The sequence below is a fragment of the Microcebus murinus genome, chromosome 18 (assembly GCF_040939455.1).
Source record: "Microcebus murinus isolate Inina chromosome 18, M.murinus_Inina_mat1.0, whole genome shotgun sequence".
Classification (NCBI taxonomy): Eukaryota; Metazoa; Chordata; class Mammalia; order Primates; family Cheirogaleidae; genus Microcebus; species Microcebus murinus.
The window spans coordinates 13,727,202-13,741,340 of NC_134121.1; the positions used below are offsets into that span (position 1 = coordinate 13,727,202).

Genomic DNA, 14,139 nt, shown 5'->3' on the forward strand with positions numbered 1-14,139 from the left:
CTTCATCGCTGGCTTAATAACTTCAGCCAAAGGGGGTCGAGTAGCTTCATCTGCAGGGACATCTCTCCTAAAATGCTAGAAAAATCTGGTTTTGGTCCTTTACAGCATGCCATTTTAAAAAATTGTGGTAAAATACATACAATATAAAATTTAACCATTTTTAAGTGTACAGTTCAGTGGCGTCATGTACATTCACGCTGTTGTGCAAACATCACCACCGTTTATCTACAGAACTTTTTCATCTTCCCAAACTAAAACTCTGTACTCAATAAACATTAATTCCCCACACTCTCTCCCCTCTACCTCTGGTCACCTCTAACCTACTTTCTGTCTCTAGGAGCTTGATCACTCTAGGTAGCTCACATACGGGATGTCATAGTATTAATATGTGTCCTTTTGTGTCTGATTTATTTCACTTAGCATAATGTCGTCAAGGTTTATGTTGTAGCATGTGTCGAAATCTCATTCCTTTCTAAGGATGAACAATACTCCATTGTATGTATATACACTTTTTTTTTTTTTTACCCATTCATCCATTGATGGACATTTGGGCTAATTCCACCTTTTGATATAGCATGCTAGTTTTTATTAATGGTTTTCAATAGGACTTAGAAGCCATGCTTACTCCACAACAGAAGGGATAAAGAACATTCATGTGACAGCGAAGATTCACAAAGATCTCAAAGTAGTAGAGTTCAAATGTGGATGAGACTCGTAAGTGCCCTTCCATATCCACTCTCCATTCTTCTACAGTAATGTAACTCTCAGAAAGTTTAGATTGCATTTCTCAGACACTCTTGTAACTAAGTGTGGCCACATTCTGGCTACTGGAATAGGAATAGACATTTATAAATGCTATTTCCAAGTCATGCTTCGGAAAGGAAGAGGCATGCCTCCCCTTCCCCTTTCCTCCTCTTGCTAGCTGGAATGCAGATGTGATGGCAATTGCTAGAGCAACCATCCTGGGGCATGAGATGAAAGCTACATGTTAAGGAAGGCAGAGCAACAAGACAGAAGGGACCTTGGTTCCCAGCCTATAAAGCTATTGCGTTAAGTCTGGATTATTTATGCTCAGACTGTTCCATGAGAGAGAAATAAATCTCTACCTTGTTTAAGCCACTATTATTTCGGGTCTCTCCAATTCAACAGAGGAACCTCTAAATAGGCCAACTAATATTTCAGTCGATGTTGAGTTATCTAATAAGCAAAACTATGTTTTTGTTTGCTTGTTACTGTGTCATTTAGATACAGCTGGTGGATTTCCCCCAAATTTGTAGAGTATGTTTTATGGTCAGACCTAGATAAAGTCCACATGAAGCACCCAAAATTCCCTTGTAAGGGACACCTCATAGAAGGTGAAGTCATCGTCTAGAGATGCAGCACACATTTCCTGTATGGCGTGCCCCCCTCTATGCACCCTACTTTAGGAGGAGCAGCAGCAGGGATTGAGTTACTTAAAGGCCAGACATTTTTTTGGAGCAAACTGGGTTGGCCCAGCTAGTATTGAAGCAATTCAACCTGAAATGTTTTAGCAAACAAACTAGAGATAACCTCTTACTAATCAATAAGAAGTTACCATGAGAATATATTATGGGCATTCCAAAACTTTCCTCCTTAAAAGAGACCAAATAGTTTAGTGAAAAATAATGTCCCCACCTCTATCCACTGAGCAGATCTTAGGAATAACACAGACAATGAGAAATAATCGCCCATCTTTGAAAATCTGGGATGGGTTATGGGTCGGAGGAGCAGGGGAGATGGGACTCTCTTAAGGGACCGAGGTCTGGACTCAAGGTGGGATTGTGGCCATTACCGCATGACAATGGTGTGCCCAACCCCATCCCTTCAACATTCCCTGGACAGAAGGCTTGATAGGAACCCAGTAGAGTTGAGCCATGGCCCAAGAAGGGGCATTCTCAGCCAGCTACGTCCGTCTCCAAGGAGAGCGTTGGACCGTGATATAACATGGTATGCTGAGCCCAGGGTGGGAGAACAAGGGACTGGGAAGTTGGTGACACCTCCTTCTCTATCCATTGCATCCAATGCACAGCCCAGCATTGAGGGCTTGCTTCTCAATGTTCATCTAGCTGGCTCAAGTACCTTCTAGAACAACCTCCTGACCCAATTCCCAAGTATCTCCCACGGCCTGGTCCTGAGCTCCTGAGCCTCGCTAGCTCAGAAATGTGTTTTCCACCTACACAAGGCAGTCCTCATTCAACTCCGCTCCTCATCTCCCTCAGCCACCCCACCCTGAGGCTGGCTGCTGCCTCTCCCAAGTAGGAGGTTTTTATTATTAGGTTCTTTAAGGGGCCACACCCTTATTTTTCTCTCCCTTTGCACTTTATAGCAAACCTCCTTACACAAACCACTGGCAGCCCATCATGCCCCACAAGCCAGTGTGTCGCTTTTGCGTCTGGGCCCTGCAGCCGGGCAGCTCACATGGCCACATCCTTTCTCTAATGGGTTCAGGAAAACAACCTCAGGTCCTCAGAAGCCAGGCGGTGAGGGCAGGCCCTCTCTTTGGATCACCCACTCTTAAGTCACCCCCTCACTAAAGAGGGAACATGGAGCATATTCCTGTCCCCATGGCCAGGAGAGCCTCAGGCACCTTCCAGACGCTTGTAGTGGGCCCAAGAGACCAGGGGCTCTGGACACAAGCTCGTGTTTCTGTGGGTGCCATACCAGCAGTTCCAGGCCGGCGGTGGGTGCCCTGGGGCAGAGAGGCTGGTATCAGCCCTCGTGGGCTGTTTCTCAGGTGTGCACAGACAGGACTGCCACTCTCCTTTGTGGATGGACTCTGAAACGAGTCTTCTGTCTCCTGGGGACTCATTTCTGCTGCTCCCTCCTTCCCCCACAAAGCCCTCTTTCCTCTCCCAAGCATAACTCCGCCAGGAAAAAAAAGAGAAAAATGAAAAAAAAAAAAAAAAAGAACCTTGTTCTTGCTTATTCTGACCCATGCTCCCGGCTTGGGAGTGAGAAAAGGAAGTCTTTTTGCTCTAAGGAGTTCCACATTAGACTAGTAGGGAGGGTCACATGCAAATATCCTTTGTATTTTTGCCACTTATAAAGAACAATCTGCACATTGATAATAATTATTGGTACTACTTTACTTGCTCCCAATTTTTAAATCTGAGTTGTGCATCTCCCTCATCCTCCTGCAGGGGCCAATAGGCCAGGCACCCCCTGGGAATGTTTGCAGAGTCCCCGGAAATCTCCCAAGTGTTTCTTTGCCTCACTGCCCCTGAAAACACAGCTCCTGATTGCCCCACAGCCTGCCGGGTAGGCGGGACAGGAAGCCCCTCTGCCTGGTAAACACATGTCGCAAACACACACTTCCCCGGGCTCCTTTGCAGAAGCTGTCACCAGACTGGGAGTGGCTTGCTGGGGGGAGGTTCCCCAGGGCTTCCCCTGCCCTCAGACTTGGAGAACTGCTCATCATCGCAAATCTAACTAAACCAGAGGGTGGTAAGAGGATTCCTAAGGAGAGGGGTCTCAGCGAGCGGGGTTTGCCAGGAGCTCACAGGGTCTGCAGCAGCCCAGAGGAGGACACCTGCCTTGTCCTGAACTGGGTGGCAAAGCCACAGGTGTCTGGAGCCCCTTCAGATGCCCACAGAAGGCCCGCAAGATGCCTGGATGGTACAGGCCCCGAAGGAAGCATGACTGAACCCCAAAAAGACCTCAGACTCGGGGCGGCCCATCCTTCCAGGCCATCGGCCATCCGAGGCCCTCCTGGGCTGGCAGCTCTGCCAGGTAACTGCTCCCGGGGCTAACACAGGCTGAACACCACCAGTGCTGCCCCCTGCTAGGCACAGCGGGGAGTCAGCGTTGAACAAAATGGTCGGGAAGGTTTCCTCATCAGGAAGGGGATGAGAGAGGCGAGAACACGTGTTAGGCCTTGGGGGAAATGAGTCAGGCAGTCTGGCTGGAGGAGAGCATGAGGATTGGTGGAGAAAAGAGTCGGACACGACTTTGGCAGCTGAGCAGAAGACGAAGGACGCTGGGCGTCCCCCGTGCAGCGGGAGCCGGCGAAGGCTTCCGAACACGGCGATGAAGTTTTCACAAGAGGAGTCTCCCGAGGAAGCGAGGAAGAGCCTGAGGCCCGAAAGGCCCACCAGCAGGCGTCCGGCGAGGAAAGCTGAATCGGGCGGCTGGGAGAACGATGGGGAAGTGAGAGAAGCAAGACCCATGGGGAAGGAAGCACCGTCAAAACCAGCTGGAGAGTGGAGAACAAGGAAGACGGAGGGAGGACACGGAGACGACCCCGAGGGTCTAAGAGTCAGACATGGGGAAGTCTGGCGAGGACGCCTGCTTTGCGGACGCAGAGTCGGGCTCTGAACCACGTTCAAGTTGAAACATCCGAGTGAAAATAACCATCGTGTCCTTGGAGACTAGGGTTTGAGTGACAGCCAAGCAGATCCCGGGACGGCAAGAAGAGCCAACAGAGGAATGGCTGGAGGTGTGAGTGGTCAGAGAAAAGGCTCCAGGCGAGCGCGTTAGGCATCAAACGCCACGGAAACTTCAAAAAGAGGTGCAGGTTGGGAAGAGACCATTGGAAGTTGCCATGACAAAGCCATCTGTGACCTTAGAGGAAGCCATCCAACTGAAGCATGGGCTGGAGGGAGGGGCTGCTGTCACCGTAGTCTGAAGAGGGACCCACAGTCACCGAAAGCCCTGCCACCAGGCAGCTGCACGAGGGAAGAAGCAGGTCCCGTCTCTGCTCAGCCCCCCACGGCATCCCCCACAAGACGACTCTCAGAGAGCAGGCTTTGAAAACTCGCAGGCGGTCAGAATCATAGGGTCCATTTGGTCCAAGAGGAAAGAAACAGGTTCGGTGAGATGAGGAGGAAACTAGGGACTAGCACTAGACAGCACATCTTCTATGCCATCCTGTAGGCCTGCGGTCCCCAACCCCGGGGCCACAGACCAGGACTGGCCCACAGCCTGTTGGAACCAAGTAGCACAGCAAAAGGTGAGCAGCAGGCGAGCAATCGAAGCTTCATCTGTATTTGCAGCCGCTCCGCGTCACCCGCATCACCGCGTAAGCTCCACCTCCCGTCAGATCAGCGGGGCATTAGATTCTCATAGGAGCGCGGACCCTGCTGTAAACTGCACATGCGAGGGGGGAGCTAGGCTGCACGCTCCTTATGAGACTCTAATGCCTGGTGATCTGAGGTGGAGCTGAGGCGGTGATACTAGCCCTGGGGAGCGGCTGCAAATAGAGATGCTCATTAGCAGAGAGGTTTGACTGCACAATAAATGTAATGCGCTTGAATCATCCCCAAACCACCCCCTCCTGCCCCCTGGTCCGTGGAAAAATTGTCTTCCATGAAACTGATGCCAAAAAGGTTGGGGACGGCTGCTGTAGGCTGCACATCACACCACACAGCCCCCTGCGTTCCCTTAAGCACAAACAAGCTGAGGAGAGCTCGGAGCTTTTCGTTCTCTCAAAATGAAACTCCCAAGATGTCAGCACAGAAGTGAATACAAAATGCAAAGGCCTATGATAGGTTGGCTCCAAAACCCTGAAAATAAGAGGCCATTAACCAGCTCAACCTGGAGGTTAGAGAGGTTGGCCCTGGGAGCCAATCTGGGACACTCACAGGGGAAGGCGATGCTGAGTGGGGCTCAAATAGTTTATTTCACCAGGTGTCAGAAGGAGCCAAGAACAAGACACCCCAAGCAAAGCTTATGCTCCCAGCATAGAATGTCGGCAAGGATCTCTGAGTCCAGTGTGGGAACAGGGTCTCTCCCCATGGATGCCTGCGGTTTTCTAACGGCCAAGGTGCTCCTGCTCTGGGCAGATGGGCTGCGAACCAGGGCTGCGGGATTTCAAGGGAATTGCCCCGCTGTGGGATTTGTTTATTCAAGGCCTCTGCACTTCTTAAATTCAAATTATGTTCTCAGAACAACCAATGCTTATACAACCAGTCAGACATGCCCCCTAAGATTTAGAGAACTAGAGACTTTTGGGAATAGAGCTATCTCGGTCTACATTCTCACAGCTACCCTGTTTCTGCAATATCTGACATGTATTTTCCCTGAATGCCTCTCTCAACGGGGAACTCACTAGCACAGGGCCACCCATCCCGTTGTTGATCTGTTCTGAGTTTCTCCAAGATCTTCCTTATAGTGAGCTCATGTCTATTTCCTTACAATTTCCTCTCATTGATCCCTTTTCCGTCCTGCAGAATGACCCCCATGGAGCAGGCCATTGCCTTTTCCAAAGGACACTGCTCTTCAAATGTCTGAAGACAGATGGCACTTCTGCCCTGTCTTCTCTTCTTAGAGAAAAACACCTCTACTTCTTTAATCATTTCATACTATGTCATCACCATCTTGGTCGCCTTTCTCTAGGTGTAAAGTGGTGGCTCAGCATCCCAGCTAAATGTAGCACCTGGTGTTGAACTGCCCTCCAGACAGACCTGCCCAGCTCAGTGTGGAAATGGTCCTTCCTGCAAGTTCAAGGCCATAGCCAGCAAGGACTCATGAGCCCTAGCTGCGGGCTGCTGGAAGCCAAGAATCAAAGATGATGCTCAGGCCAGCCGTGGTGGCTCACACCTGTAATCCTAGCATTCTGGGAGGCCGAAGAAGGAGGATGGCTCAAGATCAGGAGTTAGAAGCAAGACCCTGTCTCTACTAAAAATAGAAAGAAATTAATTAGCCAACTAAAAATATATAGAAAAAATTAGCCGGGCATGGTGGCGCATGCCTGTAGTCCCAGCTACTTGGGAGGCTGAGGCAGGAGGATCGATTGAGCCCAGGAGTTTGAGGTTGCTGTGAGCTAGGCTGACGACACGGCGCTCTAGCCCAGGCAATAGAGTGAGACTCTGTTTCAAAAAAAAAAAAAAAAAAAAAGACACTCAGACGTCAGCGTGGGGACACTGAGGTTTATAGGTGCATACCTGGGAGGACTGAGAAAGAGAGAAGAGAAGAAAGTTTGGGTGTGGGAAGCCAAGAACCTGGCAGCGGAAGACTTCAAGACCAGGGCTATTCTTCTAACTTTCAACTTCCAATGAACAGATCATTCCCCCGATCCATAAGCTAACCCAGGGCACAGAAGAAAATGAAATGTTTCCAAAATCATTTTGCAAAGCCGCATACCAAAAACTGACCACAGCAGCAAAGAAAACGAAAATAGAGGCCAAACTGATTTGTGAGTATAGATGCAAAAGTCCTAAAGAAGATCGCTGCAAACCAAACCTTGCACCGCATTAACAGAATAAGCCACCTTGACCAAGTTGTGTTTATTCCAGGAATGCACAGAGGGCTCAATCTGAGGACGGTCATGATATTATGTGTCACATAAATCTATCACAAGGTAAAAGAACACAAGAATTTCCTAGTAGATGCTTTAAAAATGTATTTGACAAACTTAACGTCCATTCACGCTTTTTAAAAATCCTTAGAAATGAGGAATTGAAGAAAACCTCCTTTGCACGTGGCACTCTATATCAAGGCATTGGTTTGAAAAAAGGCGAAAGCTCACGCCATTCCCTGGGAACTCGGCAGGCTGCAGACTTCTGTGCTAAGGAGACAGCAACCGCTGCCTCTCTGACGCCTGGACTGTCGCTATTCACGCAAGTGGCCACAAACACAACATGTTCTCTGTCTCTCAGTCCTAACCTTAAATCTGGTTCCCTGCCTGGTTGGGGGGCAGAGCAGAAGGGCTTCTTGTCAGGGCCCTGGCGGCAAATATAACGCTATTTAATCATCTCGGAAATGGGGTCGATTCAAAGCCTGGTGAGCAATCCAGAAAGTGTGCATGTGGCGGTAACTCAGTGTGCACCAGGGAGCTCGGCCCCCAGCCCACCTCCTGGGTGTTCTTGCCAGTGAGTCCCCGGTGGCATTCTCTACACAGTCTCCATGATCCATCGTCACCCCCAGCTTGCCTCTGACAATAAGCGTCCTCCGTGGGGAGCTGGGCTTGGGGGTTACCCAAAGAAATCAGCACAGAGAAAGTTGCGCTTTCCAGAACAAGGATTATTAGCCTGGGTTCCTTGGCAGACTGCAGAAGCCTAAGAAGACCCTGGAATTTCATGCAAAAGTTTGAGAGAAAGAGAAGCATGAGTAAGAGCATGCACGCATTCGCGTGCACACGTGTGCTTGTGGGCACGGGAGCTGGGGAGAGATGATCCATCACTTTCATCACCTTTTCAAAGGGGCCCACTCTGTGGACAGACTTCGAGACCCTCCTGGAAGAGCTGGAAGTGTAGATGTGATCTGTCTAATGCAGAAAACACAAGGAAGGAGGAGCGTGGCTGCCTCGGCAGGTCGGGTGGAAGTGGCTGTGTGGGGATTTGCCTGACAAGAGCCAAACCACCAAGCCATGCAGGGACAAATGCTCAGACCAAAAACCCAGTGATGCGTCTGCACAGACTTCACGGTGCTGGGAGATGGCTTTGGATGGAGAAGGATGTGGGAACTGAACAGATGACTTCTTAGATGAGACAGAAAATCGGGATCTGGGTTTCGGAACCCTAGCAGAACAGCAGCTCCTAAGACAGACAGAACGAAGGGCCCGCGGTCAGCGCCGTGGAGTTTGCTGTGGACTGCCCTCCCCTAGCTGTTGATGGAGACATGCACGTGCAGAAGGGGCAGGCAATGGGCAGTGGAAAGGAAAAGCGACCCCACAATAGCATTTATGTCCTTAGTGCCCATAAATTGGACTTTGGCGTATGGGGAGAGGCAGAGGAGTAGGGGAATGCATCCCTGGTCTATGGCAGACACGGCGGAGCTGGGGACTTGTCACCTGTCCAGCAGTGTTGTTCTCCTGCTCACAGGAGAGGAAGCCCACAGACCCCACAGAGTTGCTGAAAAGAATGCCTGAGAAAATGCACCCAATGAGACTTTAGCAAGCGTTTACCAAATGATAGGTATTATTATCATCATCACCGTTGTTTTATTGCATAGCTCTCAAGTCTCACTCAAGTATGGCTTCTTCAGGGAAGGCTTTCCTTAGTTCTCAAACTATATTAGGCTCCCTTTCCATAATCTCCCTGCATCCCGTAATTCTCACGATTGCAATTAAACAATGCGCGAGGTGCGTGTCCTGCGCACCTGGCTCTGAGTTCCATGAGCGCACGAATGCCATCTGTCCTGCATCGCGTCCTCGGAGCCGAGCACATGCAAAAGCGTTGAGCGAGTGAGCTGAATAGTACAGGTTAGGGAGAGGCTGCAGGAGGCATCGAGTGCTGCACTTTCATCTCACAGACGGGGAAACCGCACCCAGACAGGCACACGGAGACCGAGCCAAGTTCACGTGGCCAGGCGCGGAGGAGCCAGGCGGAAACAAGGCCCTCGGCTCCAAGTAGGGCAGGATCCTAGAAAGCACCTTCAGCCCTCACACCTCAGCCCTGCCCCCACGAGGAAACCACACTAGCTCATTTGCCTAAGTCAACAACAGCAACACTGGAGGACACGGAAATGAAAAGCATGCCACTCCCTTCTGCCCCCAGCCCCAGTCCCCCACCCTCCTTGCTAGGTGTGAACTTCTTGCCTATGAGATCCCAGTGAGTTTCCTGGTGACAGCACGATGCCATGCTGAGCATCAGGTGACTGCGGTGAGCAGGCCATCGCTAGGCCACGTCACTGGTCAGACCTGTAGGCCAAGGTGGCAGTCACTGGTCAGACCTGTAGGCCAGGGCGTCTGTCCGGGGCTGTGGCAGGAGCACACAGAAATCCCGATGAGGACAGAGGGAGGGGTCAGTGCCGTGGGGTGAGGAGGGCAGTAGGGATGGATTCAGAACACAAGGCTTGAGGCGGACACCGAAGGAGGAATGGGCAGCTCACCAGGCAAGAAGAGGGGAAGGGCAATCGGGGACCAGGAACAGCACACGTAAAGGCACAGAGGTCTGCCCGAGCTCCAGGAGAGACAGCAGGAGGGGCGGACCTGGGCCGGGTGGTGGGAGGCCTTGCTAGCTGTGGCAAGGGCTCGGGGCCTTCTCCGGAGGGCAATGCAGCTCTGCAGGCTTCTCAGCTGAAAAGCAACGTGCTCAGATATCTCACCGGACCTCACCCTGGCAGCAGGAGAGGCTGGAGGCCAGAGGCCGGAGTCTCCCACTGAAGCCAGACTCCGAGGCCCAAAGTCTAGCACCCCGGCTGGTAGACTTAGAAGACTCAAGAAGGACCCAGTATCTGCTCTGTGCCACAAAAGTCACCCACTTCTTCCCATTCATCGGCCACCACCATTCTCCTGGGTGTACCTGCCTATAGCGATGACTGGCTTATCCAGAAGTCACATAACTGATAACCTCAAATGTCCAGAACCAGCTGCTAGTTGAGAATCAAGCAAGCAAATAAACAAAAACACCTGGATGGCCCCAAAGTCATGCCCTACACAGCATGCACTTGGCACCCACAGGAACACACAGGCTACCACTCGGGCGTGGTCATCTCTGATCAAAAACACACGCCAGAGTCAGCCCAGCTCTGGCATTTGCTAGTTGCGTGGGCTTGGCTCTCAGTTTCCTTATCTGTACAATGGGTGCAATTAGCTGTAGCCACCTCAGAGTGTAGCTGTGAAGATTCAAGGATATGATGTACTTAGCACCACGCCCAACACCATGAGATCATAGCCAAAGGGAAAGGGGCAGAAAGAAGTATGAAAAACAAGGGACCACAAATGTGTGCTGAGGAGACAGTCCCACGGTACAAAAGAGAAGAGCAGGCTAGAACCATATGATACAATTTTTAAGAAATCATTAAATCATTAATTTTCAAGAAATTATTAATATTATTAAACATTTAATAATATTATGATTTAATATTTATAAAGGTAAACAACATATTTATAAAGGTAAACAACATATTTTTCAAAGATATCCTTTAAAACTAGATACAGTGAAAAGTTTTGGTGCTTAGAAAGTAGAGCTACTCGAAAAATTAATGTATGCAAATTATGAGAATGACATAATTCTATGTGTACCTGTGTGTGTCTGAAGCACACCCAAATCTGTGTAATATATATTGTATTTAATAGAATCTAAGATGCATCGACTGCAAGAGGCATTGTTTTGTGTGCCACTATGGAACAAATATTGCTGCCTATTAAAATCATAAGATCCCATCAACAGTAAGAGTCACCTTGATTTCAGAGTTGCTAAAATGTGAAAAAAAATATATATATATCTTCAAATTGATGAAATATCCCAATACGTAATATGTGTTAGCTAAGGGAGCGTATCATCTTCCTTTCTGGCAGAAGGCAGAAGTAGTCTTTCCTTTGTCTCCCCATCTATGCCACAGACGCAAAAATCAAACTAAACGCCTCTCCCTTAACCTGCTGATAATCATTGTATCTTGCCCCTCTAGAAGTTTCCTCTCTTAAAAATATTGATTCAAGCTTTCAAGCCCACCAGCTGAAGCCAAACAGGTGTTCTGGTTCACAGGGCTCCTACAGGGCCAGCCAGCTCAGCCCCTTGGGGTGAGCCCCCTTGGACTGAAGGCCAAGTCAGCGCAGCCTGAGTGCGCTGTGGAACACAGGCTGCGCCTTCCGAACTCTAGGCTGCCCGGGCGCGAAGGCTACTGGCTCCCCTCCACTGCCATTCCTGAGCCAGCAGGCCTATGACCAATGACTGCCCTGGCAGTTGGGGGCAGCCTGCACCCCCTGCCTTCTCATCCTCATGCCATCATCAACCCCAAAGACCCTTGTCGCCCAGTACCCCCATTAGCTTCCACCCTACTATTCTTGGAAGAAACAAAAAGCAGTGCATGGGAGGGAGGGAAGGGAAACGGGAGGCAGAGGTGTTCTGCTTCCACTGCAGCTGGGAGGGAAGATAATCAACCATTCCTCCCCTAAACTCGAGATAAGAGGAGGGGTGTTCTTAAAACCGCAATGATGCCCAGCACACAAAGACCCTGAGCCTTCCTGCCTCACGGTCCTGGCTATTTGGGCTTCAAAAAGCAGGGGAGGGTGCCCTGAAGCAGGAAGAGAGAGCTTGACCATCCACAACCGTCTCCTTTGTCTTCCATGAGCCCCTAGGTGAAGACCCACATCACCAAGGCCACACTGAGGAAGCACACAAGCCTTCGTTCTACAAACATGCATGGAGCCCCTCCCATGTGCAGCTGCTCTCATCACACTTGCTTCATTTAATTATCCACACAGCCCTGCGGGTCACTATGAGTGCCCATTTTACAGATTAGGAGACTGAGGCTGGGAGTGGAGCAGTAAAGATGCTGAAGGGCGTGGCTGGAACTCAGGTCTCTTTTCCACATCACACATGGTTCCCTAGCAATGGTTCAGCATCGTTGCTCAAGGAGCTCATTAAAATTTTTGCAAAATACAGATTCCAGTCCCCACCCCTGGAAAGCTGTGTTGTGCGGCCAGAGCCTGAAGAACACTCCAGGAGACCTCCAGGAACCAGTGCCTTACAGGTGGCCTTGAGGGCAGGAGGAAGGCAAGCTGGGTGAGAAGACAGCAATCCAGAAGGGACCTTCCAGGCAGACTTGACTTACTTTGAGCCCTCATTTTGCCTAAACCCCCCTCTCCTTTCTGCTCCGGGGCTGGTTAACTCACTTTATACCACATCCTGCTGCTTTCATCTCGCCTTCCTTTTCCCTCCGAACAATCTCCTTCCTCCTACTGACCTGAACTTCTTGAGTATTTACCCCGGGCCTAGGACGGGGCGGCATGCAGGCACGCGCGGGCCCACACACGCACGCACTGCGTCCCGCGGGGACACCCGGCGTGTCAACACGGATCCTCTGACAGCAGAAAGCGAGCAGTTCTCTGGAACCGCAGCCACCGTTTGGGGGCCCAGCACCCTAACTAGAGGGGCATGCTGAGGCTCGACGGGCGGGCTAAGGTGGGCATTTCCAGGACTTCCAGGTCCTGATGGCCAAGGCCCCCGGATGACGACGCTCACCGAGAGAGCTCCCAGCCGGAGGGGGGCAGCGTCCCTGACCCCACGACACAGGCGGCCTGTGACGGAGGCAGGAGGCTGGCTGCGGACACACTCGGCTGCACAGAGGCGTCCAGCCGTGGCTACCTAGATAACGATGCACGGTCCCCGGGACGCCCCTTCGGTCTCCGGGATTATCTGTTGCGGGGTTCGCAGGCCCGCGCCCCCGCGGTGGCCCATGCAGGAGGACAGCAGGACCTGTCCAGCCCGCTCGCCGCAGCGGCTGCTCCGAGCCCACCGCTCCCGGACGGCCCTGCCCGCTCCGGCTCTCCCGGAGCTCCCACACGCGCCCCCCGCATCCGTCGCGGACGCCCAGCCACACACCTGCGGTCCCCGCCGGGCGCCGAGCCCCTCTCTAGCGGCGGCTCCCTGCAGTCCGGGTGGCGGTCGGGACCATCGCGCGCCAGCTGCAGCCGCGCGCAAGACCGGGTGTCTAACCCGGCTCCGCTCCGCGGGGGGCGGGCGGGGGCGGGGCCGGGGCGGGCAGGGGGCGGGGCTAGAGGGGAGGGGCCGGGGCGGGGCCGGGGCGGGGCTGGCCGTCTCGCCGGCCTCTCCCGCCACCTGGTGGCCGGGCCGCGTCAGCCAGGTGCGGACTGGCCCAGGCGCCCTAGGGGTCACGCTCAGGAGCCCGCCGAGCGTCTGAGACGTGTCCGGCTTCCCCACCCCACGACCTCCACCGGCCCTGAGCGCGCCTGCCCTCGGAAGGAGCAGGCCGTGGCCGATGCATGGCGGTGGCCAGAGGGACGCCAGCGCCGAGCACCTGCGACCCCCCAGGAGGAAGGTGAGGCCCTGCCAAGCGGGCGGGAGCGCGGCTTGGGCCCCTCCGGAGAGGTGGGCGGCGCGGGGAGAGAGGCTTGGGGTGGGGGCTTCGGGGAAAGAGGAGAAAGAGGAAGCTCCGGCGAGCTGCTTCCTTCTCTCTGCGACCCAGCGCCCCACTTCCTCCTCTTACTTCTATTTTCTCTGGGTGCTCTTAACCCTTAAGATGCCTGCACCCCTGCTGTGAGGACGGGCACCTTGACCCCCGACCTTCTGCAGGAACCTTCCCAGAAACACCAGTCCCGACTTTCAGCACTGCTCTTCCTTCCAGCCTTTGGTCCGACTTCCCACCTTCCCTCGCCAGCTCCAGGGTCGCCGTCACTTCAGGGACTATGTCACTTCTGCCTAGTCCCAGCCCCTGGGGTGCGGTGGGGTTCCCGTCTCCAGGGTCAAGCCCTCTTCTTGCCTGGCCCTTTCTCCC

General features: G+C 52.4%; 1 protein-coding gene across 2 annotated transcripts in view; it reads right to left on the reverse strand.

Moving 5' to 3' along the window:
- The window catches only part of PIK3R5 (phosphoinositide-3-kinase regulatory subunit 5), a 77,030-nt gene extending 63,665 nt beyond the window's left edge, over positions 1-13,365 (reverse strand). For both annotated transcript variants that reach the window (XM_075994173.1, XM_075994172.1), the window contains exon 1: positions 13,227-13,365. The gene's annotated coding sequence lies outside the window, so the exon portion shown is untranslated. The remainder of the gene's footprint in view (positions 1-13,226) is intronic.
- Between the last annotated feature and the right edge of the window lie 774 nt (positions 13,366-14,139).